This window comes from Peromyscus maniculatus, chromosome 1 (genome assembly GCF_049852395.1).
Source record: "Peromyscus maniculatus bairdii isolate BWxNUB_F1_BW_parent chromosome 1, HU_Pman_BW_mat_3.1, whole genome shotgun sequence".
In the NCBI taxonomy this organism is placed as follows: Eukaryota; Metazoa; Chordata; class Mammalia; order Rodentia; family Cricetidae; genus Peromyscus; species Peromyscus maniculatus.
In genome coordinates, this window is record NC_134852.1 from 186,589,011 (window position 1) to 186,606,646 (window position 17,636).

The 17,636-nt window shown below is 43.7% G+C and overlaps 2 pseudogenes; both read left to right on the plus strand.

Annotated features, from left to right (window-relative positions):
• The first annotated feature begins 111 nt into the window (after positions 1-111).
• LOC143272477 (antiviral innate immune response effector IFIT1 pseudogene) lies at positions 112-2,147 on the plus strand (annotated as a pseudogene).
• A 4,997-nt stretch (positions 2,148-7,144) lies between these two features.
• Positions 7,145-17,348, plus strand: LOC121826774 (antiviral innate immune response effector IFIT1 pseudogene; annotated as a pseudogene).
• The last annotated feature ends 288 nt before the right edge of the window (positions 17,349-17,636 follow it).

Here is a 17,636-nt window from a genome sequence, read left to right on the forward strand (position 1 = left end):
TCTAAAGGAAAAAAATGTCATACTTTCAGGAAAAAAGCAAGAATGTTGTGAAATGTGTTTAGCTTGGAATTAATTGTCAACCAATCACCTGCTTCCTTCTCACAGAGAGAATGCTGGCTGTGATCAAGTCAAGAAGAATCTGTATCAGCTGAGATGTCACTTCACATGGGAGCTGCTGTTCAAAGACCTTGACATACCTGATTTGGAAATGAGGATCACTGAGGATCTTAGGTTTCTAGACATCAAGAACACAGTGGGGATGCTCAACCTCTGGGCCTATGTGAAACACCTGCAAGGCCAGCATGAGGAAGCCCTGCACAGCTTGAAAGAAGCAGAAGCCTTGATCCAAGGAGAGCTGGTGGGCAAGAGAAGCTTGGTGACCTGGGGCAACTGTGCCTGGGTGCATTACTACATGGGCATGTTGGCAGAAACTCAGACCTACCTGGACAAGGTGGAAAACACATGCAAGGAATTGGGTAGTCCCTATCGCTATAGTACGGAGTGTACCGAGATAGAATATGAAAAAGCCTGGACCTTGCTGAAGTGTGGAGGACAGAATTATAAACGAGCCATGGCCTGCTTTCAATTGGCTCTGAGAGAGGATCCTGAAAACCCTGAATACAACATGGGCTATGCAGTTGCAGCCTATCACACAGACTTGGATTACAAGAATCTCTCTCTTATTCCCCTAAGGAAGGCTGTCAGGTTAAATCCAGAAGATCCGCATATTAAAGTGTATCTTGCCCTGAAACTTCAGGAGGTAGGATTAGCAGCTGAAGCAGAAACACACATTGAAGAAGCCCTCAGTAACACATCCTGCCAACACTATATCTTTTGGTGTATAGCCCAATATTACGGAAGGAAAGGCTGCCTAGACAAGGCTCTCAATCTGCTACACAGGGCCTTGCAGGCGTCACCTGCCTCTGGCTACCTGCATTACCAACTAGGGCTCTACTACCATCATCAAGTGATGCAACTGAGGACATCCATGAATGAGCAGGCCAGATGGCAGGCGGCACAACAGGCCGTTTTTGAATTTCAAGAGACTGTGAAAATCAGGCCCATATTTGAGATGGCTTATGTATCCATGGCTGAAGTACAGGCAGAAATTGGCCAACATCAAGAAGCAGAGGCAAATTTCCAGAAGGCGCTGAACATGAAGGAACTGAATAGGAATCTTGAGTCTCACATAGAGCAGGATATTCATTTACGCTATGGCCATTACCAATACGTCCATCGGCACTCTGAAAACGAAGCGATCACCCACTTCCTAAAAGGTCTTAAACTGAAAGAAAAAAACTTTGTCTGGAGGAGACTACTGATAGCTTTGGGGGATGTGGCCGGAAATCGTGTTAACCGGAATGTTCGCCTTGTGGAGAGCACCAGCTTGCTTGGGTTAGTTCACAAACTGAAAGGGAATATGAAGGAAGCCGTGAAGTTCTATGAGAGGGCTCTGAGGCTCACTGAGGAAGTGAATCCTGAGTTCTGAATGCAGCTCACATCTGGAGAGTGAATGTACTCGTAACTGAGGGTTCCCTCCTTCCTTCCTGATTTCTTTCTCCATCCTCCCTGTCACCCCTCATTGTGGTGACTCTAAGGAACTTCCACCCCACTATATCTGCTCACTTACTGACCAGGACTGACTCCTGCTGATCTGCACTCCCTTGAGCTGTGGGATCCTAGGACATCTTTTCTTTATGTCTGTGTCTTGGGAATGTAATCATCCATCTTCTGACTGCCAGTGTCCTGGACAAAGAGGTATTCTCCAAGGAAGCTTTTACTTTAGGTCAGAAGATACTCTTAGTACAGTGCAGTTTCATAGGAAACCAAGTGATCAAAAGGGAGAGTTTGAACGCTGAGAAGTTTCACCATACTGCAGAATCATTCTTGGCTAATAAGAGTCTTAACTTTGGGAAAAGCCAAGCAGGGGAAACCTCCCGGGACCTTACAGACAGAAGATGATATAAGGAGACTTGTGCAGGTTTTCTATGCTATTGATAGTGTGTTATATGTGATGTTTTCCCCTCAAATAAATTATATTCAGTAAAATTCCCTGAATCCCAAAGTCTTCCAGTGTAATTTGTTGATAGAATGAAAAGGATATCCCTTCAGTGTCCTCAAGAAGGCTTGGGATAGCAGCATCAACTAACAAGTCTAGTGGCAGGCAGGAAGGAAAGTAGTGAACATAAACCCTGCAAGGGATTTGTACAAAGATGAAGACTATATTTCATCCTCCACATCATGGGATATTAAGGGTGACTGATGCTGCCTTGTTACCTGACAGCTGCTGTTTGTCATTGTGAATTGTGATGCTTGGGATGGGTTTGGGTTCATTCATTTGATATTTGGGGAAATAACCTCTGATATTTTTAATGGATGTTTCTTTGATAAGCCAAAATCATGTTTATTACATTCAAGCATAGGAAAACTCTCAGGATTCATAATACTGCTCCCTAATAGTCTCAATGGATGCTGAGGAAGAGCAACTGAGGGAACAAAAGGTGGGTTGGAGAGAGAATGATTGGGAGACAGCACGAGGTCATGCAGTTTGATTCAGAAGCTGGGTTCCGGGAACTTGGCAGACTCTTCTCTTCCAGGAGAGCATTTCCAAACTTGCCCAAGGGGACACACCTTTACTAGGTTTTTCAAGAGATGATATGTGGGTCAGACACCGGATGTTTCAAAACCTGGGGTGTCATATTATGTCTAAGTCTTGTCCCCTTCATTTAATTCCATGAGAGTTGTAGTCTGGAGGATCTAAACCAGAGAATAAAAATGGTTAAAATTCTCCTGTTGATTAAAGTGTCTTGTGGTTCCTAGGTCCTGGGCTCAGCAAGCCCAGCATGCACCCATGTGCTCTGTGTCTGCTGACCCACACTGCCCATGCTCAGGAGCACTTGCCCATCCTCTGCATCTCCTCTCTCCTTGTTCTTGCTGTTTAGCTGTCCTGCAGCTCTTTTGGGTTTTCTTTGCTCTTCCTTATCCCCTCTGAGTATAGTCTCCTTTTGTTATTCTAGTCTTCCCATTCACACTACTGCATGGATGAAACTACAGCAAGATCAGGTATGGCCTCAAGCATGGGGGACATAACACACACACACAGAGAGAGAGAGAGAGAGAGAGAGAGAGAGAGAGAGAGAGAGAGAGAGAGAGAGAGAAGAGCCCACAAAACAATTACATGTGAAAAACATTACAAATAAAGTTAAATAAAGAAAATCATTTTGCATTATGTTTTCGAGTATCAAGCTACAACTAATAAGGTCCCTATTATTAATTAAATGTAGATTGTGTGTGCTTAGTTACCACTACTGTTCCAAATGTTCTATGGTGAACTTTAGGTCAAATGTAGGACAAATGTCTACAAACCTGACACTCTGTGGACTAACTATGAAAACTCCATAGCAAAGATGGAGAAGCAGGTAGTGAATGTGGATCAGTGGCCTATTTTGTGTCCATGCTTGGTATGGCCTTAGTAGGAAAGCATCCTGGGATCACCCACAGTCACTGCCATGCTTTCTTTCAACTATAATTTCCCCAAGGGGCACAGCAATTTCTCCAGTGCATGCTAATGTGACAGAAGGACCAGAACACTGATATCAAGCTGGGGATGGAGTGGGCAGTGACCTCCAGCTACTGGATTTGTTCCTAAAGTGATAGGCAGCCAGGTCACTAAGACCTACTCTTTATAGGCTTAAGCTAACAGATTTTAAAAGAACATTGATGGCTTTGAACAAGTCATAGGTATTTTGTATGGAACACCTTCCCTAATGCTACATATTTGTACCATGTCAGGAGACGTGTGTTAACATTTCTCTGTACCCTCCTGTGAATAGAGCATATGTAATCACATTCTATTCCCATGTCTTCTTGTGCATTAGGAAGACACTCACCATCTTCTTCTCTAGAGAGTCAGCAAGAACAATAGGTACAGTGTAAAAAGGATACTGTACCTGGGGCCCCTCATCATACCCCTGAAAGATGGCCTGGAGCCTCAGCTGAGTCCCATGTTAACAGTCAAGCAATTTCAAATTGATAGAGGATGCCTAGGAACTTTTGGTCCCTGGTTCAAACACAGGTATACATCATAATCATCTGAGAATTCTGATTTGATTGTTTCATTGATTTATTTTTCTCAGACAGCATTTCTGTGTGAAGTAATCCTGGCTGTCCTGCAACTCACTCTGTAGACCAAGCTGGCCTCAAACTCACAGAGATCTGCCTGCCTCTGCTTCTTGAGTGCTGTGATGAAAGACATGTGCCACCACCACCTGGCTTGATTGATTGTTTTAAAACTGATTTTAAATCTGATTCTGGAGTGTGTTCAGTTGGGCTATCCAAAAGCTTTAGCACAATTCATTTAGATGTTCTCTAATGATTCTAACATGCAGTGAGTATTTAAATCTGCCAGCCCATTTCAATCACTCATTACTGAGGCAGGAATGTCGCCGCTAGCAGAGGTCATGTGGCCTTTCACAAAAGGTCAGTTTCATGCAGTTGCTTTGGATAACTGGGATGGGTCTGAAAGCCTATGCTGACACATCACTTCCTGAAGGTTTATTTATTTATTTTTTCTTTTTTCTTTCCCAGATTGGGTTTCTCTGTGTAGCTTTGTGCCTTTCTTGGATCTCACTCTGTAGACCAGGCTGGCCTTGTACTCACAAAAATCTACCTGTCTCTGCCTCCTGAATTCTGGGATTAAAGGCCCGGGCCACCACCTCGCAGCAAGGTTTCATTTTTTTTCAAATTCTCATTTATCTTTTCTGTGCATTACACACACACACACACACACACACACACACACACACACACACACACGTAATCAAAAATACATGGTTGTAGGCACATGTACCCACATACAGTTAGCTATTTGTTTCTTTTTCAGCCTAAAACTGTTTGGCCAGCATCATAAATGGTTCCATTTTTACGGAGACAAAGGGGGAAGAGGTGAAATACCAGCCTGAGTCTGAACCGCACAGAACCAGCGTCAATCACATTATAGAAATAGGGGAAGAATCCCTTTTGGTCCTCTGCTTGCCATGGACTGTAGGGATTTGGAAAATGAAACACTCCAATATATTTCCATGGAAGTATTGTGCTCAAACAGGATTGACTTTCACATGCATGTACACAGAGGGTTGTCTTTTACCTCAAACATGAGCCAATCGTGTTTTAGAGGCTGACCTAGTTATTAGGAATGTTTCCCGGCAAGTAGCATTCTACACTGTGGGATAATTCCGCTGAAATGATAACAAGGATAATTAGAAGGAGAATGTGAGCAGACCTCATTAAACCACTCACTCTATGCAGGTAAGGATGGAAAAATAAAAATCTTCCTGTTCTTCTTTGTTTCAACTTTTTGAAGATAGAGCACAGAACTGTTAAAGAATCATTTTGGTATACTTATGGGCTCGTTCCAGTGGATCAAAGGTTGGTGACATCTCCTCAAAATGGAATCTAGACTGCCTTATAAAAGAAAGTCTCCTTTAACAATGGACAGCCTGAAAAACCTACAACATGGAGTAGCTTAGAGGAAATAGAATATATTCTGAGCTCAACATGCTTCTGAGAAGCTCCTGTAGGGTAGAGGCTGGAGTGACTTCAATGCACTTGAAGGTCAGTTCAAGGAGCTCTATGCAGGGCAGTTACAGGGCTGGTTCAAAGGAGCTGTATGTGGACTTTCTTCATTTCGCTCAGTTGTCCTGTAACTGGATGAGCAGACAGTTGTCACAGTCAGTTTCACACTCAGCTAAGGCTCTAAGAGAGACAAACTCAAGGCAAAGAGAAGTCAATTTTGAGTAAAGACCCTTTTTCACCTTGGTCCTTTCAATCCTATGTTTTTAAAATATATTATTCCCGTCAATTTTGAGGTATGTGAGAGTCTTGTGAATGTTTGTGATGGTGGTGGGGTACCAAAGTGTATAGCTGACTGTGAGAGTCTTTTATTGTGGGGATTTAATTAGGCAACTTCGTGTAGTTAAAAGGAGGTTTATTTGGGGTAACTTACAGCCAGTAAAGAGGTTGGTTACAGGATCTGGGAGAGGTGAGGTGTAGTTCAACAGGGTTCTCTGCAGAAATCTGACTTTCAGCATCCAGGATCACAAGGAAACAAAAGGGCTGGCCCATATGGATCTTCTGTGTTAAGGGCTCCCAACTCAGCCCAGACCCAGGGTCAGGTCATAGGTACGAGTGGTAGTTACCAAAAGCCTCACTAGAGTTTAGTGCTTCTAGGTCAAAGCTGGAACAGCTGCCCCCTAAAGACCAGCTTTCATAATCATGCAGGGTAATAAAATCAATGCCTCTGGCGGGCATCGGTGGTGCACATGCCTTTAATCCTAGGACTCTGGAGGCAGAGGCAGGCAGATCTTTGTGAAATCAAGGCCAGCCTGGTCTACAGAGGGAGAGCCAGGAAAGGTGCAAAGATACACAGAAAAACACTGTCTCAAAAAAGAAAAATAAGAGTAGTGAGGGATAGAAAATTTTTTTTATCGGGGGGTCATTGGATAAATTTTAATATATCTATGACTGGTGAAATAAGGAAACACTCGTGCCTTCTGATGATAACTTTCTCTTTTACTTCATCTTAAGAAATGGTCTCTGACCCTTTCTGTCTCCACACTGCTACATATCTCCACAATACCACACACAGCCACATGTCTATACATACATACATATTTCACATGGCTACTCATCTCTCTTTTCACACATTTCTCTTCTACATCTCTTTTCTACACAGCTTCATCTTCCTTGTCTCCACACAGTTACAAATCTCCACACAGCCACAGCTGAACATCTCATTTACACAGCTCTCTCCCCAGACAGCCCTTTACACAGTTCCTAGGCACAGCTCCTCTACATAGCAGCAGCTCCTTCACACAGCTCTCTCTGTCACACTCACTCACACACAGACTTCTGACAGGATATACACTCACTGTTTACTCACTCTTTCACCCACTCACTCCCTCACACTTTCCTCATGAATCCTCATCACTCTCAGCACACACACACGCACACGCACACGCACACGCACACAGCACACAGCACACACACACACACACACACACACACACACACGAACACGCACACGCACACACACACACACACACACACATGCACACTTCACTCACATTCTGCAGCACCTGTCACAATGCTCTACGTGGTCATCTTTCACTACATCGCTGCTGCCACTCCACAACCAAATTCTGGACAAGTGTTAGTTACATTTTCAGGGCCCCACCCATTCTCACAACACAAATAATTCTCATAGCTTCTCTTAGGATAGTAATGTCACATTGACCTATGCACTAAGCTCTAAGTTGGTGAGGGGTCTCAGACATTAAACTGTAGCATTAATCTTAGAGTATCTTATTAATTAAAACTAACCCTGAACCAAGTATTGGGATGAACACTGGAAGACCAGAGAGAAAAAACAAGCTACAGCTAACCTCACCTGGCCAACTTCTCAGCTGATCTTGTTTCCTCAGACTGGAAGCCTCTGTGTCCTCATATCCAAATGGCTCTGAGCTGAACTGTGCTGTTCAAAACCTAAAAACTTAAGCAGCCAAATGCTTTTCGTTCCTGGTCTTCACACCTTATATACCTTTCTGCTATCTGCCATCACTCCCTGGGATTAAAGACGTGTGTCACCATGCCTAGCTGTTTCCAGTGTGGCTTTAGACTCAGAGATCCAGAGCACTTTCTGCTCTGGAATGCTAGGATTAAAGGTGTGAGTGCCACCATTTTCTAGTCTTTGTATCTAGTGGCTGTTCTGTCTCTGACCCCAGATAAGTTTATTAGGGTGTACAATATTTTGAGGAACACAATACCACCACATTAAGCCATTGGCTGAATCCTGTGTGGTCAGTGCACATGAAGAGAGGGAGCCACTACAAGACTATGTCTTCATGTAAACAGCCTGGCCTTGATGTAGCAAAAAAAAAAAAAAACCACTGAGAATTAGTCTTTTTGTAATTTCTGTAGGGGAAGCTTAGTCTATTTTGGACTTGTTCTAAGGTCTTGGACAATGAGTTAAAGGCTGTCATGGATATATAACACTGTTGCTTTCCTGTGTCAGTAAGGAAGAATACTCTGGTAATATTTCTGTTCATCAGATGTACACAGCTTAGTAGAAATCCATAGCTAAATGTGTGTCCAGAGATGTAAAACACACTACCAAAGCACCATGGAAAGCACCCCACAGCTGTTCTTATTAGGGAGGCATGCCAGTGGTACCCGAGAAATTTACAGACAGAAAACAACCTGTTTCCACAGCCAGTGAACCTACTGCTTTGCCCAGTGAGACTAGTCGTTAGAGACATACACATCTGGTGGGTTGACTTGTCAAATACTAGTTGTCATCTGTCATATACAGCCATGGCCCTCAGATAACGTGTCATGACATATTGTGAAGGTCACAGTATAACCCTACAGATTTAATTCTCTCCACCAGTAAGGATTCTGGTGACTGATCCCAGGAGGCAGAGTTTATAAAAAGCATTTAAACTGTGTCACACACCTAACCACCACACAGAATCATACCCCATCTTCTTCATAATTAAACTTCACTGGGAAAGTGGTCAAGGAGCCCCCATCTCCTGCTGGTGTCAGCTGATTAAGGTTTAGGGAAAAAAACTCTCTGGTCAGGGCAACTTTCAGGAGAGTTTATCATTCTATCAAGGATATGGAGTTAGAAATTTGAGACCCTTTCAGTGATTTTTTTTTTTTTTTTTATATTTGGAAGAGTGAAGGATGAGCTATATTTGGGGACACAGCAATGAACGGCCAGGCTAAGCAAGCAGACTATAGGGCTGTGAAAGTATGTTACCAAGTGCACAAGACAACAGACTAAGGGACTTCACCTTGGTCTAGACCCATCGGAGCCCCACCTTCTGCAGTTTCCTACACTGGTCTCAGCCTTTAGCATAGGATAGCATCAAGGCTGTGAATACAGCATTCTCTAGAGAGTCTATGCTTGGCTCTTGTTTATTCGACTGTGACTGTAAGCAAAAGTCCTTAATAAACAGACACCTCAGGAGAAGGTAACAGAAAGCAAGACTCCATGACTGTAGGCTCTGGGATTTGGCCTAGTTAATGAAGGGTAAACTCCTAAAGCCTCAGGGAGACTGGGAAGCTCTGCAGAGGGAAGAGGACTTGAATGATGATACCTGCAGTAGTTCCTAAGGACAGTCACACACCACAACAGCTGGGGTGTACCCCTTCCAGACTGTGGGAAATCTCACCTGCATATGGACACCTCCATCCTCAAAATTCCCATCTGCCATGCCATCAAATCCATGAGTGTGGTTCAGGTCCAAGGAGACAGTGCAGAAGTGCAGTTCTTTTGACTGAGGAACTATGATGCTTGTGGAGATGCCAGGCTGGGTCTTTATGTCCACATCAACTCCATTAACATCCTAACATCATGGCCTGGTGCCAGGGATCTCTCTCTCTCTTGATAGTTGAATGGAACTGACATGTGACTCTGTTCCAGATTCCCTCTTCCCATTGGTTCAGAGGAGAGAGAGAAGGCCCACACCTGTTTGCCCTCAGTTTCCCTGAGGAGAAACCTGCAGGCTTTAGTTTCACTTTCTCTTTCAGGTTCCTACTGTGACTATAAAAGCACACACACACACCACAGCTCACAGAGCTGTCTCCCAGCCCTTCTCTGAGAGTCCAGTTGGTGTGCAAGTCCACAATACAGCAGAGTTTCAAGGCAGGATTCTGAGGAGCCTGTACTGGTGAGAACCCAGAGAACTACTGGCACCTTCACAGCAACCATGGGGTAAGGATTTCCCTGCTCTGCAGTTTGAGTGAACCCAGGACACAAACATTTGCTTGTGGTCCGGTCTGACTTTGTTCTGTCTTCTGCCTTCTCTTTCTACTACTGAAAAGGGAACAAAGATGATAATTGCCCTGAGTGTCCTGGGACTCTCTTTAATGGGTGTGCTGTTGGTAGGGGCTGGTTGGGTGACAGCAATCTGGCTTTAGTTTTTAAGGCTGTCTCACACATGTAGTTGGAAATACCTGGGAAGACTTTAGCATGCTCATCTCACAGAGAGAGACAGTTACCATGAGAACTTCGGGAATGGACAAGTTACCATTCTACCTACTTAGCCCTCAAAGAGAGCAACTGCTTAGAGTGTCCTCCTTCCAATCCCCTCACACCACTCCTTCATTCTCCTTGGGATGTACCCATCAGATCCCACAAGGACCTATTGAGATGCTGTTCACTGTTTCTCTGTGAATACATATAACATATATTCACTGAATATGCAATATATACTATATATATTCAAAAAATACTAGGCCCCCAGTGGAGTCTTATTCATGTGAATGGCCCTGGGTTTTTATGTTTGAAATTGCCATTTGGATTAAAAGTGCCAGCCAGTGGAGTTGTTTGCACTGACTCTTTGCCACAGTGAGCATCTCTTGGCTTGGGGGATTATTCTTCTGTCTTATACATAGCATCATCTCTCATATATGAATATGGAGGAGGCTGAGAGCTATTGGGGGATGATGAAATAGAATACAGAGTTCACAGTGGTAGAAAAATCTGGAGCCGAAGTAAGTAGAGTGCAAAAGGCTGTAGGACCTGTCAGGTGATGGTCATTATCATAGAGTCAGTGACCCAGATGCTTAAGTATTTGGTTTGCAAAGGCTTTCCTGCAGAATGAGAAAGAAAGGAGATCTCCAACTTCACAGGGGATCCTGAGCAAACACAGAGCTGTAGGATCCTGGCTGCTTTTTGTCCAGGTTGCCCACACAAATGGCTGTTGCCTCTGTTCTGCTCAGCTTTTCTGCTTCAAGGACTTATGCACAAGTGCATGTGCCTCCTCCTCCGGAAACAGGTCCTCACCAGGATCCTTGTGAGCCTCCCAACCAGGCAGATCTTCCTGGACAGCTGGTGTTCATATTTCAGGTGATTTTAGCTGTCCTGCCAATGCCTTTATTTCCCATAAGGTGTGGGCACAATCTCTAATTCACTGTGCACTGCTGTAGGCAGTGAAAGCAAAGAAAAGCAGGATTGAATCTGATGCCCCAGGTCATGATTAACCTGCCTATAGAAATCTCTCTATCATTTCTAAGTGCTCCTTGAAAGAAAGAAAAACCACGCATTTGGTTATTTCAGAGAATCAGAGACAGAGAGAAACAAGCAGAGACAGAGACAGAGAGGACAGAAACTTCTTAAGCCTTTGTATCTTTCTATCCAGGCTCATCACATATTACAGGTAAAGACTTGAGTCTAGTCACAATTGGGAAACAGACCCTGGGACACTTTTGAAATATCCAAGTATTTGTGTCCAACATCAATGAACTGGACCAGGGTCCCACGATTAGAAACAGAAATAGAGACATTTCATTACTTAAGAGCACTCTGGAAAATGAGTAGGGACTAGTAAGCAGAGGGATAAGAGCACTGGGCTGTGGTGATATATTGTGACCCCCAATATATTGTGCATCTTAATAAACTTTTCTGGGTTCAGAGGACAGAACAGCCACTAGATAGACATAGAGACCTGAAAATGGTGGCACACACACTTTTAATCCTAGCACTTGGGAGGCAGAGATTCATCTGGATCTCTGGGAGATCAAAGCCACAATGGAAACAGCCAGGCATGGTGACTCACGCCTATAATCCCAGCAAGTGATGGCAGAAAGAAAAATGTATATAAGGCATGAGGACCAGGAACTAGAGCTGGTTAAGCTTTTAGCCTTTTGAACAGCAGTTGAGCTGAGATCTATTTGGATGAGTTCTCAGAGACTTCCAATCTAAGGAAACATGATCAGCTGAGGAATTGGCAAGGTGAGGTGGCTGTGGCTTGTTCTGTATCTCTGATCATTCAGGGTTCACCCCAATACCTGGCTCTGGGTTTGTTTTTATTAATAAGAACTTTTAAGATTCGTGCTACACTGGGCCATGAGCCTCATTGCAGTCAGGAGTTTCCTGTGTCCCGCCTGACCCACAGTCGGGACAGTTCTCTCACCCACTGTCCTGCAGCCTTTTATAAAACATTCACACAGAGGCTTAATATTATTTATAACTAATTGCATGGCCATTAGCTCAGGCTTATTACTGACTAGCTCTTACATTCAAATTAACCCACAATTCTTATCTATGTTTAGCCCCTTGGCTTGTTTTTTTTTTTTTTTTTTTTCTCAGACAGCTTTTCTCTATGAAGCAATCCTGGCTGTCCTGAAACTGACATGTAGACCAAGGTGGCCTCAAACTCACAGAAATCTGGCTGCCTCTGCCTCTTGAGTGCAGTGATGAAGGCATGTGCCACCACTACCTGGCTTGATTGATTGTTTTAAAACTGATTTTAAATCTGATCCTGGGGTGTGTTCTGTTGTGCTATCCACGAACCTAAGCAAAATTCGTTTAGATATTTTCTAATGATTCTAACATGCAGTGAGGATTTAAATCTGCCAGCCCATTCCAATCACTCACTAATGAGCCAGGAATATTGCAGCTAGCAGAGGTGACATGGCCTTTCACAAAAGGTCAGTCTCATGCAGTTGCTTTGGATAACTGGGATGGGTCTGAAAGCCTATGCTGACATACCATTTCTTGAAGGTTTATTTTCCCATTCTCATTGATCTCTTCTTTGTGCTTTCCACAAACATACACAACACACACACACACACACACACACACACACACACACACACACACACGTAATAAAAAATACATTGTTGTAGGCACATGCACCCACATACAGTTAGCTAATTGTTTTTTCTCTTCCTAAAACCCTTTGGCCAGCATCATAAATGCTTCCATTTATTACAGAGACAAAGGTGGAAGAGGTGAAATACCAGCCTGTGCTTGAACAGTACAGAACTGGCACCAATGTCACATTATAAGAGTAGGGGAAGAATCCATTTGGTCTGCTGCTTACTATGGACTGTATTGATTGGAAAAATGAAGCACTACAATATATTTCCATGGAAGTATTGTGCTCAAACATGATTGGCTTTCACATGCATGTACACAGAGCATTGTCTTTTACCCCAAACTTGAGTCAATGATGTTTTAGAAGCTGACCTAGTTATTAGGAATGTTTCCCAACAAGCAGCATTCTACCAACTGTGATAATTCTGTGGAGCTGAAATGATAACAAGGATAATTAGTAGTAGAGTGTGAGCAGACAACATTCACTCTATGATGTTAAGGATTGAAAAATGAAAACCTTCCTGTTCTTCTCTGTTTCACCTTTGTGAAGATACAGCACAGAAAGAACTGTTAAAGAATCATTTTGGTACACTTATGGGCTCCGTCTTGTGGATCCAACTTTGGTGACATCTCCTCAAAATGGAATCTAGACTGCCTTGTAAAATAGAGTCTACTTTAGCAATGGACATCCTGAAAAACCTACAACATGGAGTAGCTTAGAGGAAATAGAACATGTCCTGAGCTCAACATGCTTCTGAGAATCTGCCTGCAGGGCAGAGGCTGGAGTGACTCCCATGCACTTGAAGGTCAGTTCAAGGAGCTCTATGCAGAGCAGTTACAGAGCTGGTTCAGAGGGGCTGTATGTGGACTCTCTGGATTTCTCTCAGTTGTCCTGTAAATGGATGAGCAGACAGTTGTCACAGTCAGTTTCACACTCAGCTAATGCTCAAAGAGAGACAAACTCAATGCAAAGAGTGGCCAATTTTGAGTAAAGACTCTTATTCACCATGGTCCTTTCAATCCCATGCTTTTAAAATGCATTCTTCTCATTCCTTTCTGAGGCATGTGACAGGCTTGTGAATGTTTGTGATTGGGGGGGGGTACCATTGTGTATCAATGACTGTGAGAGACCAGTATTGTGGGGATTTAACAAGGCAACTCCATATACTTTTTTATTTCCTTTTATTTTATTTTACAATACAATTTAGTTCTACAATTCAGCCATGGGTTCCCCTGTTCTCCCCCCTCACACCCTCTCCCCTCACCTCCAGGCCACCCCCCATTCCCACATCCTCCAGGGCAAAGCCGCCCCTGAGGACTGCGATCAACCTGATAGACTCAGTCCAGGCAGGTCCAGTCCCCTCCTCCCAGACTGAGCCAAGTGTCCCTTCATAAGCTCCAGGTTTCAAACAGCCAACTCATGCAATGGCAACTCCATATACTTAAAAGGAGGTTTATTTTGGGGTAACTCACATCCAGTATAGGGGTTGTTTACAGGATCTGGGAGAGTTGAGGTATAGTCCAACAGGGTTCTCTTGATAACCACCTCGATCTCCTCACTTGTTCTCCTACTGTACTTGTATAAGATGTACATATTGAAAGAACCCATGTAAAGGAGAAAGCTGAGTTTTGTACTGACTGGGAAGCTTTCCATGAATCTATACTTTTTAGAGGAAAATGTAATCCTGTCCAAACTTCACATCATTTTAGTCATAGTTCTTTTCTTATTGCATGCACTACATGGTCCTCAAGTCAATAAGGTTTAGGGAAGTTCTGCATTGAAAACTTGTCAAATGTAAAAGAAATGGATTAAAGTTGGACAAAAGTTTTCTAGACTAAGGTGAATTTTAATTCAGGACTAAGTGTGCCAAAGCTCACAGTCACACAAAGCCTCCAGGGAGTTAATGGATGTTTTATGTTCCATTCTTACTGTATAGAAAACTGATGTTAATGCTCCACAGTAGGTGGTTTCCAAAAGATTTATTTTGGAATTATAATTGGGAACTTCACTGAAAGAAAGAAGACAAAGTTGGAGTAGTCATATCAGATATTATGATTCATTACAGTAGCAAAATTACAGTTATGAAGTGGCAATGATAAATTTCAAGGTTGGCAGTCACCACAAGATGCTTTCCTGTACAAAAGGGCTACAGGATTAGGAAGGATGAAAACCACTAGTAAAAATGTGACCTGGAAAAGAGTGGCCATCAATTGTCGCTAGTGCATTGTTCATAACATTCATGGATGGAGGCATGAGGTATGGGTGAGCAAGCCTGACCAATTGACTTATCCATGACATGTCTAGATGCTGTCTGTTTCCATTAGCCTACACTTATGGGCACAATGCTAGTGTGCTCAGCTATGGGAAAGACCTAAGTGCACAGCACACCTGTATTCTACTATTCTTGGCATGGCCAGGTGAAAAGTGAAGACAGCAGTTTAAGCACTATAGCATCTCTGGTCTCTGGCAGAGACAGCTACCAACAGGACCAAGGGCCTTTTTGCCTTCTGAGCACAGATTGGTCTCCAAGCGACTAGATTCTATAGGTGGTTCTCTGAGACAGGAGTGATACATAGTTTGGAATTACCTGTACTGCTCTATAGGGAAACAAGAAAAGGCATGAAGTTGTATAAGCATCTTTAAAATGAAGGGATCCTTTGTAACCATAGGAGGGGAGAGCTAAGTTGACTTACTCTCCAGAAGCTCCCCAGCTACATCGTCCACAGATAAAAGTTCTGGAGAAGAGTCATATCCCCAGTGTCACAAGGCAGAGAGCACGTCCATGAGTTCTGCATCAGCCCATGGAGAACAGCTGCTTGTTTGTGTCTGAGATGAAATAGGCAGACATCCGTGACTTCTCCTCCACAGTCAGTTTTTACCACACAGACAGGTCCTGTCTATGTCAGCTCAGGTGGCATAAACTTGTACACATAGTCCTCAAAGACATAAGGAAAGGGGGAATAGAATTTTAGAGTTCCAAACCTCAGATAAGGACCCTGACATGTATGTTTATATGCCTGTATTTGTATGGCAATGTCCAGTCTTGACTGAAAGGATTGAATTACAACCTAAGATTGTAAGTACAGATACATGTACATACATGTACAAGAAGTCTCTGACAGTATAAATAAATGGAGATGAGAGACTGATTTAAAATAATCAAGAAATTCTAAATGAACAAAATGTCAGTCTTTCAGGAAGTAAGCAAGAAGGTGGTAAAATGTGTTTACCTTGGAGTTAATTGTCAATTTTGGGGCCAATTCTCAGATAACCAATCACCTGCTTCCTTCTCACAGAGAGATTGCTGGCAGTGATCTGGTCAAGGAGAATCTGATTCAGCTGAGATGTCACTTCACATGGCATCTGCTTTTGGAAGACATTGACATACCTGATTTGGAAATGAGGATCTCTGAGGAGCTTGAATTCCTAGACATCAAAAACACAGTGAGGATGCTCAACCTCAGGGCCTATGTGAAACACCTGAAAGGGCAGCATGAGGAAGCCCTGCAGAGCTTGAAAGAAGCAGAAGCCTTGATCCAGGGAGAGCAGTTGGGCAAAAGAAGCTTGGTGACCTGGAGCAACTGTGCCTGGGTGCATTACCACATGGGCAGCTTGGCAGAAGCCCACACCTACCTGGACAAGGTGGAGAACACATGCACGGAATTGGGCAGTCCTTTCCAGTATAGTATGGTGTGTGCCGAGACGATCTGTGAGCATGGCTGGGCCTTGTTGAAGTGTGGAAGACAGAATTATAAACGAGCCATGACCTGCTTTGAAATAGCTCTGACAATGGAGCCTGAAAACCCTGAATACAACCTTGGCTATGCACTTGTAGCCTATCACTTAGACTTTGAAGACGATATTATCTTTCTAGAATTCCTAAGGAAGGCTGTCAGGTTAAATCCAGAAGATCCGAATATTAAAGTGTACCTTGCACTGAAGCTTCAGGATATAGGATTAGCAGCTGAAGCAGAAACACACATTGAAGAAGCCCTCAGTAGCACATCCTGCCAACACTATACATTTCGCTCTATAGCCAAGTATTACCGAAGGAAAGGCTGCATAGACAAGGCTCTCCCTCTGCTACACAGGGCCTTGCAGGCGTCACCTGCCTCTGGCTACCTGCATTACCAACTAGGGCTCTGCTACCATAGACGAGTGATGCAACTGAGGACATCCACCGATAAGCCGGCCCAAAGGCAGGCTGCACAACAGGCCATTCTTGAATTTCAAGAGGCTGTGAAACTCAGGCCTAGATTTGAGATGGCTTATGTTGGCATGGCAGAAGTTCAAGCAGAAATCGGCCAACATGAAGAAGCAGAGGCAAATTTCCAGAAGGCGCTGAACATGAAGGAACTGTACAGGAATCTTGAGTGTCACAAAGAGCAGGATATTCATTTACGCTATGGCCTTTACCAACACTTTCATCGGAAATCAGAGGATGAGGCTATCAGCCAGTACTTAACAGGTCTTAGTCTGAATGAAGAAAACTTTGTCTGGAGGAAACTACTCAAAGCTTTGGAGGAAGTGGCCACAAGACGTGTTTGCCAGAATGTTCGACTTGTGGAGAGCACCAGCTTGCTTGGGTTAGTCCACAAACTGAAAGGGGATAGGAAGGAAGCCCTGCAGTTCTATGAGAAGGCTCTGAGGCTCACTGGGGAAATGAACCCTGAGTTCTGAATGCAGCTCCCATCTGGGAAGTGAATGTACTCATAACTGAGGGTTCCCGGCCTCCTTCCCAGTTTCTTTCTCCATCCTCTTTTTCACCCCTCATTGTAGTGTCTATAAGGAACTTGTACCCCACTGCACCTGCTCACTTACTGACCAGGACTGACCCCTGCTGGTCTGCATTCCCTTGAGCTGTGGGATCCTAGGACATCTTTTCCTTATGTCTGTGTCTTGGGAATGCAAGTCTTCCATCCTCTGCCTGCCAGTGTCCTGGACAAAGAGGTCTTCTCCAAGGAAGCT